This window comes from Cricetulus griseus, chromosome 10, assembly GCF_003668045.3.
Source record: "Cricetulus griseus strain 17A/GY chromosome 10, alternate assembly CriGri-PICRH-1.0, whole genome shotgun sequence".
Classification (NCBI taxonomy): domain Eukaryota; kingdom Metazoa; phylum Chordata; class Mammalia; order Rodentia; family Cricetidae; genus Cricetulus; species Cricetulus griseus.
The window spans coordinates 7,666,373-7,681,129 of NC_048603.1; the positions used below are offsets into that span (position 1 = coordinate 7,666,373).

Genomic DNA, 14,757 nt, shown 5'->3' on the forward strand with positions numbered 1-14,757 from the left:
GACATCCTATTCTTAAAATTGTGGGACAAAGCCGGGCGTTGGTGGTGCACGCCTTTAATCCCAGCACTTGGGAGGCAGAAGCAGGCAGATCTCTGTGAGTTCAAGGCCAGCCTGGTCTACAGAGTGAGTGCCAGGATAGGCTCCAAGGCTACACAGAGAAACCCTGTCTTGAAAAACCAAAGAAAAAGAAAAATCAAGGGACAAATTTAAAAGCCATTTATACCATTACCTATATATCGACGTCTTAAGTCATTAAATTACCTCTTGCAGGTCATTGAGTTTCATTGCAGAATAAAACGGGAGTGGGTATTCTTTTGATCATTTGTTATTTAAGTCACAGCTTGAGATATTCGAAGTCATTAAGAAAAATCAAGTAAACTGTGGGAGTCACATTAAAATTACCACAGTGTTCTTCCCATCCCTGCTGCAAAAACAGAACATCATTCACACAATTAAAAAGGGAACAAGACACTGGACATCTATAAAAACAGAACTTTGTCCTCCTTGTAGTGATTAATTTAGAAAATTATAAAATTGTCTTCGACTGTACATACATGAAAAATGTAGAAACTACCCAGGTTAAAAGGGCCTAACATAAAATATTCAGTGTACTCTGGGCATCTCTTTGCAGTGAGTGTAGTTTCTTTTCTAATAGAATGAATGCATATATCAGTTACCTTTAGCTACATAACAAAAAAAGATCAATTTGTATTGGTTTAAAGCAGCTACTACCCAGAATCCGATAGCTGGAGAGAGATGAGATGAATAGATCCATGACCCCACTGATTCATCCATGTAGCTGAAGCTTGCTTGCTTGCTACCTGGTGCCATTCAGATGTGTTAGTTGAATACGAGGCAGTCCACCCGTGATGGTATCCAAATTTGAGGGAAGAGACAAGACGCCAGGCCTCCTGCTGTTGTGACTCAGCACTCATATTCTATGCCTTCCATGGTGCCTACATGGAATAAAAATAAATTCCAAGGAAATGCACATTACCCCTTTAATTAAAGAAGAAAAAATTCCCTTTACAATATTCATGACTATTAAGGGGTGTGGAAAACTGGAACCATTTCTGTTGTAACCTACTAAATGATGGTATAAAGTTTTTTATGATCTTATTACCTGAGAGTTAACATTAAAATTGCTTAATGAGAGATGTAAATGTGAGGATCATCACAGCTATTTTATGAGTATTTTGCCCCCAATTTAAATTATTTTGTTCTTGCATTTCTCTGTGTACGCCTCTCTCTCTCTCTCTCTCTCTCTCTCTCTCTCTCTCTCTCTCTCTGTGTGTGTGTGTGTGTGTGTGTGTGTGTGTGTGTGTGTGTGTGTGTGTGTGTGCAAACACAATGAATGATCACAAAATCATAGTCTAGGAAAATGTATCCTTGCATGGGTATTTTAGCAAACAAACTCTTTCTGTGCATGTTTCCACGTTATAGGTCACTTCAGCCAAGATTTGCAGGTCAGATGAACTTAGTCTTGGTGGGAAACCTTGTGAACTCTCTGGAACACCAACACCTGTGGGAATCGTCTATGAGCTGATTCTATTCACCTCTGTGTGTCCTGTGGAGACTGACATGCCTTGGTTTGGCCCAGTTCCCCAGATTCTGATGGGGTAGGTGGCCTTCTCCTCCTGCACTTCTTAGGATTATAAATACAGTCTATAAATATGTTCAAGTGTCTTGTGCAATTGGTTCCTGAGGAACAGGACACCCCACAGCTTGCATTGTATTGCCCGACCGCCCCTTTGGTTTTAGCATCGCCTTCTTTGTTGCCTTGGCTAGATGGTGAAGTGAGTTCTCTCCTCTTGAGTAATGAACTGTCTGTATCAGAAAGGGCCTTGCTGCATTTCCTTGGCTGAATTTGTCAGACCTCGGCTTTGGCCTTGTTTGCCGCTGTGTGCTTGACAGGAATATATTTAGAAACATGGCTGTAGCCTTCCTGATTTTGGCTGTTCTTTTCCCATCACAAAATATCTGAAAAGTTACAGGCAGTATTTTTTTTCTTACTATTGGATAGTATACTATATCAAGCTTCTCTGAAGATAATTAGTCTGGTGTCAAGACTCTGTAAACATCAGAAGGGTTCTGCCTCATCAACTGTGAATCAATATCATAAAATTTAAAAAATTAAACTTAATTATTTCCCTCTTATTTATCATACAATCTCTGCATTCTTCCTAGTACATAAGAGAACTGGAATTGGTTTTGAATCAGGGAAAAGATAAATCAGAGGATAAATAAGACTGACATTAGCCAGAGCAATCTATCTGGCAATCTCCAAGTCTTTAGGTGTAATTGTGCCTAATCTGAAATCTAAGACTTATGAAGGCATAGACATAGGTCATCCCCTCTCTTCTCTTCACTCTAAATAGCCTCTCTTGGTTGTATAGTGATAAGCAGTCTTAACTTCATTTCCAAGAATTTTCAGACTGGATGTTGCATGCAAAAATACTTCTGTTTCATTGGGAGAAATTGTCAGAATAAAGGCATTTCCAGGACATGCAGTTAGCTCACAGGGGTCCCAGTAAACTTGTTAAATAATTTTAGTAGCACCGTTATTGGTCAGGATATGATTCAAAGGTAAGTCCACACTGTAAAAGATTCTTTGTGCCTCTAAAAGCACATTTATTATATAGAAATGTGTATTATCCATGATTTAGAGTTTTGGTTATTTAATACATGTGTATCTTTTAAAGCGTTCATTGCTTTGCAATGAGTTCTGAAACAGAAAGCTTGTTTCATTGAGCATTTTCAGTTATTGTTCTTTTTTTGCAGTTATTGTTCATAACAGCAATTTTTTTAAAAAATAAGTAAAGTTTTCATTGTAACAAAACCCTTCGAATTTGGGATAAAATGTTAGTAGTGACCGTAATTAACATACAAAGTGAGCATGGGTCAAGGGAGATATCTCTGTTGGAAAGTACTTCCTTCAGGGACCTGAGTTCAATTCTCACACCTCAAGTGAACAAAAAAAAGGAGAGTAAGATTGCACATACCCCTGCCACCCCAGAGCTGGCAAGGTGGAGACAGGAGAATTCCTGGAGCTCTCAAGCCAATCACTTTAGCCTATTTGGCAATTCCAGGCTGTTGAATGACTCTGTCTCCCAAATAGGTGGGTTATACCTTGGGAAGATCAAATGAGGTTGTCCTCTGTCCTTCATATCCACCTTTACCCACAGCACACATACATACAGAAAACTGACAGTATATTATGCCTTGCTGGATCCCTCCTACTGTTTTCAAGAAAAGAATATATGTACTTACTGAGAATTTGAATATCAAGGGTGTTTCATATTTTAATATTTAATAAACTAGGGGCTGGATATCACCAGCTTATTATATTTAGATGACACTTCAGGATAAGATTAGACACAGTAAGCAGCGGAACACTATTAAGTCCTTGTAGATACAGATTGTGTTTCTATCTGTCAGTTCTTTTTTTTGACTTTTCCTTCCAGAGGAACCAGCACTTTTTGACAGGTATGAATTACAGCAACGATACACTTTCATAATTTACAGAAATAATTCATCTGTATCTTTAAACTTAGGCAGGCTTGCATTCCAGGACAGTGCTGAAATTTTCACACAGGAAAATGACTTTCAAGAGAGAAAATATATAATTTCTTTAAGCTCGTCACCAATTCCATTGAGGGAAGGAAAGGCTATGTGCACGAAGACAGTTTGAAAGCACCACAAACAGTGGGTGAGTGCTTCCCTGGCAAAGACTGTATCTCTCACTCTCAACATTCCATAGTTCATTACATAGGGCTGAGACATCGGGGACTTTCATCACGCTCATGTGTTGATCAGTGTCATCCTTGTTGAGCTCCCGTTTGGGCAGTTATGTTGGTGAGATAGTAAGTCCACAACTTCTGACACGGCCAGAAAGCCACACTCTCAAAGCCAACTCCTTTGTGTTCTGGCTCTTGCAATCTTACACCCTCTCCTCTGCAATATTATTATAATCTCAAAACATAGAAGAAACTATACAAAAAGAACAACAAAAATGTAGTTATTGCACAGGAAGCCCCTGAGAGTTCTAAAATCAATTCAGATATTAAATTCCTTTTATTATTATACATCTATCTATCATCTAGATATCATCTATCATTTATCATCCATATATCTACTATCATCTAAAATCTATCTACTACCTATTATTATCAATCTACTATACATTATCTATCTGCTATGTCTCTCTATATATATCATCTATCTATCTCTATGTGTGCATATGTTTGAGTGTTTGGTGTTGGTGGTGTGCCACAATGAAGTGAAGTAGTCAGAGGACGACTCTTGGGAGCTGGCTCTCTCCTTCAACCATGTAGATCTCAGATTTTCAGCCTTAACAGCAAACACCACAGGTCCTGTAGGTGGCTTTTAATCCTACAATTATAATTATAAGCACTTACCAAAATTAGAAATACTTTTATAAATATTTAGAATTTGCATCTTTTTAGTTTATTTAAGGATATTATTCTCTTGGCATGCTGCTACTTATGGCCATACAACTGTTATTACCGTCAAGAAATTTGAAGGAGTTCAAACTCCTAATTGCCAGCGAGTTGTTTCAAGGTCAAGTATTCTAAAAGTTATGAGAACAAAGAACTTACAGATGACACATTTTTATAATGCATGCTAACTTTCTACTTCCCACCCTGAAAGCACTTTCCAAACCTTAAAATGTAAGGTGATGGGTCATTTCCATTTCTCCTGTCATATAGACAAGTGCTTATTACAATCGTGTTATTTTGTAGTGCTAATTTTTCAAGGTTGTTGTATTTATAAACTATATAGATTTTAATTCTTCTGGTGGTTTGAATGTTCGACGTCCTATGTATTCTCATGTGTTTAAATACTGAGTCTTCAGCTCTTGATGCTCTTGTGGGAGGCTGTAGTTCCTTTGGGACATGGGATTGGGAGGGTGGGTCACTGGGGGCAAGCCTTGAAGGTTTGAACTTAGCATTGTTTCTAGCCCATGTTTATCATAGCCCTGCTATGATATGAAGAGCGCCAGCATATTGCAGAGCCATAAACTCTGCATGCATCCCTCTCAAACTGTGAGGCAGAACAAATCATGGTCATTGTAGGGGAAGCTGTAGCCACGCCTTCTTAGGGGCTGGCTACAGGAGTACCTGAGGGCTTGTGAGGGCGTGGTCAGAGTGAGTAGGGGGACTGCGTTTTCGGTTTCGGTTTCTCTTTGCTTCTTGCTGTACAGACTACCACCGGCTGGCTGGTTCGCTCTGTAAGTAAGGCTTTTCCCTATTAAATACCCTTATATTTCTACCTGACTCCGTATTGGTAATTTCTTACTATAGGTCATGACTTAGATGAGAAAGACATATAATGTTTTCATATTGTCAAGCTCTAGATATTCTAAGTGATTATTTTATCAATTATAAGATTATCAAATTAAGAAAAGGAACAAACATTATTTAAGACACTATAATAATAGAAAAATATGCAAAAAAGATTGAGTGTGTCCCATAATACCTTTTAAGATGTCATATCAAGGACTCTTATGATTAGAAATTTAAAATGACTGCAAATCTTCTACCAAGGAGGAAGGACTATCATGGTAACTAAATACAGAACTGTTGACATATTTCTTCAGGCCGATAGGAAGAAATGTTGAATGGAAATAGATAGTTTATATAATCCAGGAAATCAGTCCATAATCATTCATTTGGATAGCAACCATGAGTTTAAGATTATGGCTCTTGGCCAGGCAGTGGTGGCTCATGCCTTTAATCTCAGCACTTGGGAGGCAGGTGGATATCTGTGAGTTCGAGACCAGCCTGGTCTACAAGTGCTAGTTCCAGGACAGCCTCCAAAGCCACAGAGAAACCCTGTCAAAAACAAAAAAATATGGCTCTTCCATAACTTGAAAATTACACAAAATAAAAATAGCACTCCTTACATTTCATTAACATTATGTGCCCTGAAGCTTATTGTATTATACTGTGAATTTTCAAAATTTGCTTTTTAATGAATTAAGATTTTCAGGATATAATTTGATCTCATGTTGGTCTTGAGCATGTAATCCCAGCAGCTTGAGTTTGTATATGCAATAGTCCTATTAGGCTGAGCAAATATGGCATCACTGTAAATGGTTACCACCTCTGACTCTTAAAATAATTTTGCCGTCTTTTCTGTAATAGTCCTTGAGTCTTGGAGTGAGGGTGTGTGATACAGAAGCCCCAGTTAGAGCTGGCTCTCCATAGTCGACATATTGTCGACATCTTGATCGTCTGTGGGTCTCTATATCACCCTCAACTATAAAAGGAAGCTTCTATGATGAGAGCTGAAAGACAAGCAAGTTTATGGGTATAAGGCTAAATAGTTAGTGGACATTTTATTTTTGTGACACGTTAGGAGAATATTGGTATTAGTTTCTCCCCTCACTAGTAGTATAAGCAACTTTAAAATCTATGCAATAGCAAATCAGCCAAAATTCCAGTAGGGAAGCAGAAAGGATTCTTCCTGCTATGGAGCTATTAATGTTTAATGGCCACCATGTAGCAGTGTTCAGTTTTTAAAGAAAATGTATTCTAGCATTAAGTAGACTCAGGGGCTTTATGTACAAAGCACATGACATTGGGGAGGGGGGGAAGGGCTAGAGAATAGGGATTGATTAAAACATATGCATATATATAAAATAATAATTGTTTTTAAAAATCTCAACTTTCAAGGGGACTGTGAAAAGTCCTAACATGAAAACTGTTGGCTTCATTCTTGCTCCAGGGTCCAGGACCCAGTCAAGTTGTCTTTCAGCACCATTACAACAGTGCCTTAAATTTTGTTTTATTAGTTGCCTAGCAGCTTCGTTAGCTTTAGCTGTCAACTTGAATCATCTGAGAAGCGATTTTTCATTTGGGGGGTTTTCCGAATTGAATTGGCCTTTGGGAATGTTTCTGAAGAACTATCTTCATTGTTGGTGTAGGAGGAAGGGCTCAGTGTTCTATGGGTGGCATTTTCTGGACAGGAGGCTCTGGGCTTTATAAGAAAGCCAGCTGAACTGTAGTCTATGGGCAATCTCACAGGTAGATTTCCAACAGAGTTCATTCTTCAAGTTGCTGCTTGTGTTCCTGCCCTGACTTCCAGGACTATGAAGTGGAGGTCTAATCCAGTAAGTCTCTTTGTCCCTGAGTTCCTTTTGGTCAAGGTCTCTAACACAGCAGCAAATACAGGATAGAAAACCTAACAAGGGATACTGAAAATCCATTTCAGAAAACTGGGAAGAACTGATTACACAATATTAATTTTATGGGCACAAAAAAAGAAAAATAAGGAAACATAAAGGCAAAATATGAATGTATTTATTACAAAATAATTCAAACACAGCATTGGCAAGTATAATAGTCAGTTAAAGGCATATGTGTTTGTGGTGGATCATAGGCCCAGGCAACCCAGTGAATTAGAGTAAATGTGAGGAGGAGGAAGAAGATGAGGAGGAGGATTATTGTATATAATATATTCTATTATATACAACACACATATGCACACTCACACTAATAACAATCTATTATACTATAAATCATGTTATATAATATATGAAATACCTATATACATTAAAATATATTTTAGGCCCTTCTCTAGATTACATAAAAGTCCACAATAAATATGATAGTAAACACTTCTCTTGTTATACTAGAGCCCTTTGGGTAAGCCTGCAGGAGTGGTATAGCTGGTTTACATAGTATATATAATTTACTGATTTGAGCAACCTCCGTATTTATTTAATTGCTGGACTACTTTAAATTCCCACTATCAGCATGAAGAGATTCTTTTCTGTCTTTCTCTTTAGTGGCATTTGTTGTTAGTTATTTTCTAAATTACTACCACCTGATTGGAGCGAGATGACATCACACTGTAGTTTTACCTTGCATTTCTCTGATGGTTAGTGAAGTTGAAGATGTTATTTTTATGTTTATTGGCCATCTGTACTTCAAACTTTGTAATGTGTCTGTTTATTTCATTAGGTCATTTACTGAGCTGTTAGATTTCTGTGTATCTAAGTTTTCATGGCTCTAGTTTTCATATTCTAGATATTAATTGCTAGTCAGCTGTATTTTCAACAAAGACTTCCATCCATCCTGTAGGCTGTCTCTTCACTCAGTCAACCATTTTTTGATATGCAGAAGGTTTTTAATTTCATAGTGTCCAATGTCTCAATATTGGCTCTACTTCCCAAGTGAATGGAATCTTATTTGAAAATGTTTAGTTTCCATTATTCCCCAACATTAAAAATTTTCAGAAAGTTTAGAAATTCATAGGTCAACATGTATAATGAGATTTTAATTGCTTAGAAGATATATTGATTTTTAATGGTGAAACTTTGCTTTAAAAATTATTGCAAGTTATTCTTAGGGTTTAATAGGAGTTGTTCACGGTTAGCATCAATTACTTCAAATCCAGAGTTAATTTTCATTCAATTTCTGTCTATGTGTCTACTGAAGATATACATCCTTATTTGGCATTATTTTTGTTTGTTTTTACTTTTTATCTTTTAAAGATTTATTTATTTATGGATATCAGTGCTCTGTCTTCCTGTACATCTGTGTGACAGAAGAGGACATCAGGTCCCATTATAGATGGCTCTTAAAAACTGAGCCTGTTTTTACTTTTTCAAAGTAATTATCTTTCTTTTCCTTAGTGGTCCAGCCATGTTCCTTCTTAGGAACTCAAAAGAAGGTTTGATGAGCAAGGATATAAAATATGGTATTTAACAGTCTTATACATATTGATAGTTCATTTTGAAGCATGCTTTGCATTGTAATCAGTATTGTCAGCGTAATATTTGTTTCTATTCAGTAACAATTTGGTTCTGTATTGTTGGTCTGGGATTTCTGTAGTTCCAAGTTTAAAAGCACAGGGAGTTCTTATTTAAAAGTAATCAATGGCTCCCCTGGCCCTTACAACACATGCAAAACTTCTCAAAAATGTCTTTAACCTCTCAATGTGATTTTTCTATTGCTCAGTGACAAATTTCTCATCAGTTTCTAGTAAACAGTGAGCTAGATACAAATTTTGATTTATTTCCATAGTATCCAGCAGCTTTTGATCCTTCAGGATTCAGCCTACCAGTTGTTTATAGGCTTATTATGACAGCGTTGTCTCTAAAAGAAATGACTTTTCCACTAATTCATAGTGATACAGGGCTCTCTGTGCACTATGTTTCGTGTGTTTTCATGGTACACACTCATAAAAATATTTCACAAACTATAGCCTCCCTCTTACAGTAAATGGAAATTCTAAGTTCACAAGATTTATAATTAAAACTATAGAATTTTGTGGCTGTAAATATGTTCTCAATGCAATGAAAACAAAACAGGAAACAATGAAGATATTTAGCATGAAAGGTTTGCAAACTCCTAGTGTGTTTGTCCTTCTAAATAACAACATATGGTCATATAAATTTGTTTTGTAATTGGCTGAGATTTTTGAAACATTTGTTCTGACTTTATAGGCACTCCTTCAGTTGTCCAGAATTTCAACTAACTGGGGCATGGATTAGTATTATTTTTTCACTTGATTTAGCTAAATAATTATCTTAATTTTCTACTTCATTATCTGTGTGTCAATACATGCTCGGTCTATTTCTTTAAGATGCTATTGGACATAGTGTGACTTCTCTTTGCCTTTTAAAATGGAATGTGTCACATTTGGGTTTTCTCAGTCAGTGAAGTGAAGCATTAGGAAGTAGGCAGTTAATGTAAGTTTCATAAGTGTAATTAGTCAAGCTGGGTAATCGACAAATTTCCATCTTACTGCGTTACAATGCAACAGTATGGGCTTTAGCAATTTGAGCATTAAGCATTAGGTGTTCTTGTGAATATTTTCCTGCCTTGATCACCACTGGTACCCTCCATATAAGTTCCAAGATGCTGTTAAATGTAATAGTAAGTACTTTTATGCACTTGTTTAGTTTTTTGCTTTAAACTTAAGATCTATATGAACTTACATGCGAATATGAAGTTAGTGCTTCACAGCTATGTCAGGTTTGGTAACTTAAAATTCTACTTTCCCCACTATTTTAGGTGAATTGAAACTAATAGTCATGACTTTTTCAATTTGGAACTTCTTCCTCATAAAGCTAAACTGAAGGGAAATGTTCCTCTTCCCCAATTTTTTAACTCTTCCCATGTTTTTTTTTAAAGCTCTAGATTTAGATCTTTGCAATTTCATACTTTAGTGCCCCTCTTTGTAGTAGACACATAAAGCTTCATGATTTCATGAAACATTTGACCATGTAGCTGATGTGCACGGGATAGTGTCAAACACTGAGTTGCAAATAGAGACTTGGAGCATCATTTGGCAACTGATTTCGGTCCCATTCTCTATCGGTACCATTCCACAAGAAGAGCACCCTTGGCTACAGAATCAGACTCGTAGAGCAGAATCCTACAAGTTTCATTGCCTGGAGGCAGTATCAACCTGTCTTCTCGAGCAAGAGATGAGTTGAAGTTTGTTGTCTCATTTTCCTGTGTTGTCGTGACTAATATACCTCAATAATCACAACATAAAGGAGAAAGAGTTTATGTGGCGCACAATTCCAGGTTACTGGCTAACATGGCAAGGAAGTCAGAGCATGGGACCCTTGAACAATTAGTCACATCACACCCACAGTCACTAGGAGGCAGGCAGACTTCTTTCTAGGCAGAAAGATAGAGGGGCCATGGCTACAGGATGAAGGCAACACATTTCCAAGATGGCCAGGTTCTTCATCACCCTCTTGACTTGAGAAAAAGCCTGGCAACTTATAGCTTTGTCCTTTGTCTTCAATCTGTTGGTCCCTGTTGATAGATTTCTCTACAAGCTCAAGGTCACAGTGGGATGTGTTATGTAATAGCTGTAGAGTAACCAACTCTCCAGAGGCTTAAAAACACATGTATGTTTCCTGCAGGAAAAGTTTGACTTTTAAGAAATTACTAAATTTTCATTTACATTGATTTGTATGCAGTATCCCTCACAAGATTTGAATACTCGTTCACAGGAGGTGATTACTTGGGAAGGTCTCAAATGTGGGCTTGTTGAATGGGGTGTGTCACAGGAGATGGGCTTTGAGGTTTCAAAAGTCTCAGAAGCATTTCCAGTTGTCTCTCTCTTCTACTTGAAGATAACGATATAATCTCACAGCTCTTTCTACTACCATGCCTCTGCACTACCACCATGAACTCTAACCTTCTGATACTATGCTCCAAATTAAAAGATTGCTTCTGTAATTTATTTTGACCACAGCATTTTTTCACAGCAATAGAAAATTAACCAGAAAAGTTGGTACTAAAGGATTGCTGTAACACAGGCCTGAACATGTTATTTTGTGACTGGGTGAAAGAGTGCAGAAGTTCATCCATCTTGCCTTCTTGCTGAGGCAATTTTAGGTTTAGCTAGGATATAATCTCGTTCATGCAGAATTGGTGAAAAATTACCCGACTCTGTTCTAGGAACACTTGGTCAGGATGCCTCAGCTAACTTAGCTTCTGTTAAACAGCCTCCATATGCAAACCTCCAGCTAACCCCTTATCTTAAATTCTGTTAAATTTCTTGCTTGCACAAAAATTCCCCTTATAGTTACAGAGCAAAATACTAGGATATGACTTTTGCCATGAAACCCTTTACTTGAAACACTTGAGACTACACTTGGGTCATGACTATAGTCCAACGTGGCTGGAATAACAATTTCATCTGGCTATAAACTGTGTGTATGAGTGGCCATCTCTGGTGGGCTCCCTGTAATACTTCACTGGAAAAATGTGGAATACTGAGAGATTGGACTAGAAAACTTATTTAACACTGTAAGCAGAGATTAATGGCCTATCCTAGTAGGAACTAGAAGACTCAGTTGCTGAGAGCTCTGTAGGCTATGGAGGCCTAGGTCAAGGGACATCATAGAGTAAGACTCTACACAACTGGAACAGAGATTGTAGTGATGTTTTGGCAAAGAATGTGGCCACATTCTGGCCTTGTCCTGAAGAATTTACCTAAGGCTAAATTAAAAAGCAATGAACTAATTTCTTTGGCAAAGGACATTTCAAGGCCGCCTAATGCTGACTCAGTTGTGTTTGTTACCAGTCATTGTTATATAAGTCTACAATGACAAAGAAAAGTTTTGATATACATAGAAAATAAGCTTGAGAATATTGAATGTTGGAGCCAAAACGTCTGGTAAAGGAAATGAATGTAAGAAAGGCTAAATCTGTGTTGAGAAAAGAAAATGGAAAAAGTTGACATCAGGAAAAGAGCTAGGAAATTAACCAAAGCGACTAAAATTATAATTCAAGGTGACTAGTCTCCATCCCAAGCATGTAGCTGGATACAGGAGAGCGTTCCACATGGTTCTTTCATTAGAGTCATGATGGATACACAAGACAAGAGGTTGTGAATCTTCCTCTATGGGTAAGGAGAGCCTCCGAGGCCAGAAAATTGTGTGTCCCTGTATGACAGTTCTGAAAGGTTCAGAAGCTCCGAGAAGATATTGCATGGGATTATGAAAGTGATGTGTGAGTTGTGTTGGAGACCCCCAAGTGTTAGAGATGAGAGAGCCATAGGATACCTTCTAAGAATAGCTGCACAGAAGGAGTGGAGCCAGCTCAAGAATGAGATTTATCTTGCAGGGAGCAAAGCTGGAAGGTTAGAGTGAACTAATCCCTCTGATACCAGATCCACGTATGGAATTTCAAGATTTGGGGCTTACACTGCTGGATTGTGGCCTCTTATTTCCTGACTCTGTCCTGATTCCTCTATTTTGGAATGCATTCTGTCCCAGGGCCTGTTACAACTGTATAGTTTGCTTTTGATTTTACACCAGGTTATAATAAGGGATTTATTTTCATCCCTGGAAAGACTTGGACTTTTAAATGAGGCTGAATCTGTGAAATATTATGGGTTCTTTTAGAGTTCAACTAAATGCATTTTTCTTTCTAAGATGGCCAAGAGACTATGAGGTCCAGGGAGTAGAATGCTATCATTTGAAGGGGATATCTGCTGCCACAGGCCTTTGGCATTTGAACACTTGATCTCAAGTCATAGCTGATTGGGGAGGATTCCAAGGTGTAGTCTTGTTAGAGGATGTGTGTGACCGGAGGGTGGGCTTTGAGGTTTCAGAAGACAATGTCATTCTCAGTGTCTTTCTCTCTGCCTCATACTGGATTTAAGTCCTCAGCTATTCCTATCACCCTGCCTTTACTCTTCCATCATAGACTCTAAGCATCTGAAAGTGTAAGGCACAAAATAAACACATTGCTTCATTAGCTGCCTTGACCATAATGGTCTGTCACAGCAAAAGAAAAGTAATGCAGACTGGGTTTCAGTGACAAGGCACCTTCTCTGAAACCCTGTTCTGTTTCCTCTGGTGATGGCTTTCTCCCTTCAAATGAGGCTAAGTGCCATAAAGGAAAACGAGAAACCCACCTATGTCATTTAGAGGTCATGTTTTAAAACAACCTCAAAGATAATCTGTTTATCATAAAGCACTATACACAGTGTGTCCAGAACATTCACAAAGAGCCATGAGTCCCAATCAATAAAGAGAAGCTGTGACAAAAAGGTAACCAGTTATATGAAGATGAAAGACCTAAATGAATGAACACACAATTATATGCTGGGAACTACTTACAAAATGAAGTAAAATATACTAAATTTCATTCTAAATACAATGATACTTCAGTAAGTTATACACATGGCACAATAAAGAAAATTTTATAGGAGAGAACTTAGGGTCTTCAAGACCTAAGGGATGACATGGTTGCTAACTCTATTATTTTTCTTTGTCTTGCTTAGAGCTATTGAAAATTGTACTGAAAATATCAAATTATAAACCCAAAGATCCCACAAATGGTTACATCTGTAGTCCATAGCGCTGCAAAGGGGCTTCGTAACAAGACAGGGAAATTTTAAGCATGTCACTAAGGCGCTAATGATAGTTGAAAGCTAGAACCAGCTGCGATGAATCAGCAAATGAATCCATAATGAAAATGTGATGCAAACTCATAATGGGATTCTTAATTATGCTGTAAAGAAAAATGAAATTATAACATTTGCAGTAAAGTAGGAAGAAATGGACATTGATATATTAAGTTATGTTTTTTAGACCAAGAAGGACAAATTACCACACTTTCACTCTTCTGTAGACTCTAGATTTTAACTTTCATCCACATGAACATGTGTGTGTACAGATGGGTGGGTGCAATCCATAATACATACCAGGAGCTATGACAATGAAGAAAGTTCATAATATATGGTTGGAGAGGGATAAAAACAGAACATATGTAACACAGAAGAGGAAGGTGTGGTGTTTCTAGGAAGGGGAGGCTTTGTAGGGTCTAGTGGAAAGTCTGACTTCTACATGCATGCGATGGGACATAGAGCCATACACACATATCATGTGCACACATACCATAAATTAAGCTTTGAAAGCCATCTAGGTGGGGAAATACTGAAATACGTCTGATGATGCTGGAAGAGGAAATCTCTCTGTCTCTGTGTGTATCTGTATTAGTTTATATGTACACCACATATATTCAGGTTCCCATGGAGGCCAGCAGGGGGAGTCAAGTTCCCTGGAACTGAATTTAGTAGCCAGTTAGGAGTCATTTAATGTAGATCCCGAGAACAGGTTCTAAGTTGTCAGCAAAAACTTCAAGTGCTCCTAAATTCCAAGCCATCTCTTCAGTGTAAGAATAAGACATTTTCACTAACAAAGGGACAATGTATACGTATTCATAGAGGAAATTCTAAATGAAGACACAC

General features: G+C 37.7%; 1 long non-coding RNA gene across 1 annotated transcript in view; it reads right to left on the reverse strand.

The window, feature by feature from the left end:
• Window positions 1–279: 279 nt before the first annotated feature.
• Window positions 280–14,757, reverse strand: part of LOC103159510 — a 179,049-nt gene continuing 164,571 nt past the window's right edge. The window contains exon 3 of the long non-coding RNA XR_004771252.1: window positions 280–956. This is a non-coding gene — a long non-coding RNA (uncharacterized LOC103159510). The remainder of the gene's footprint in view (window positions 957–14,757) is intronic.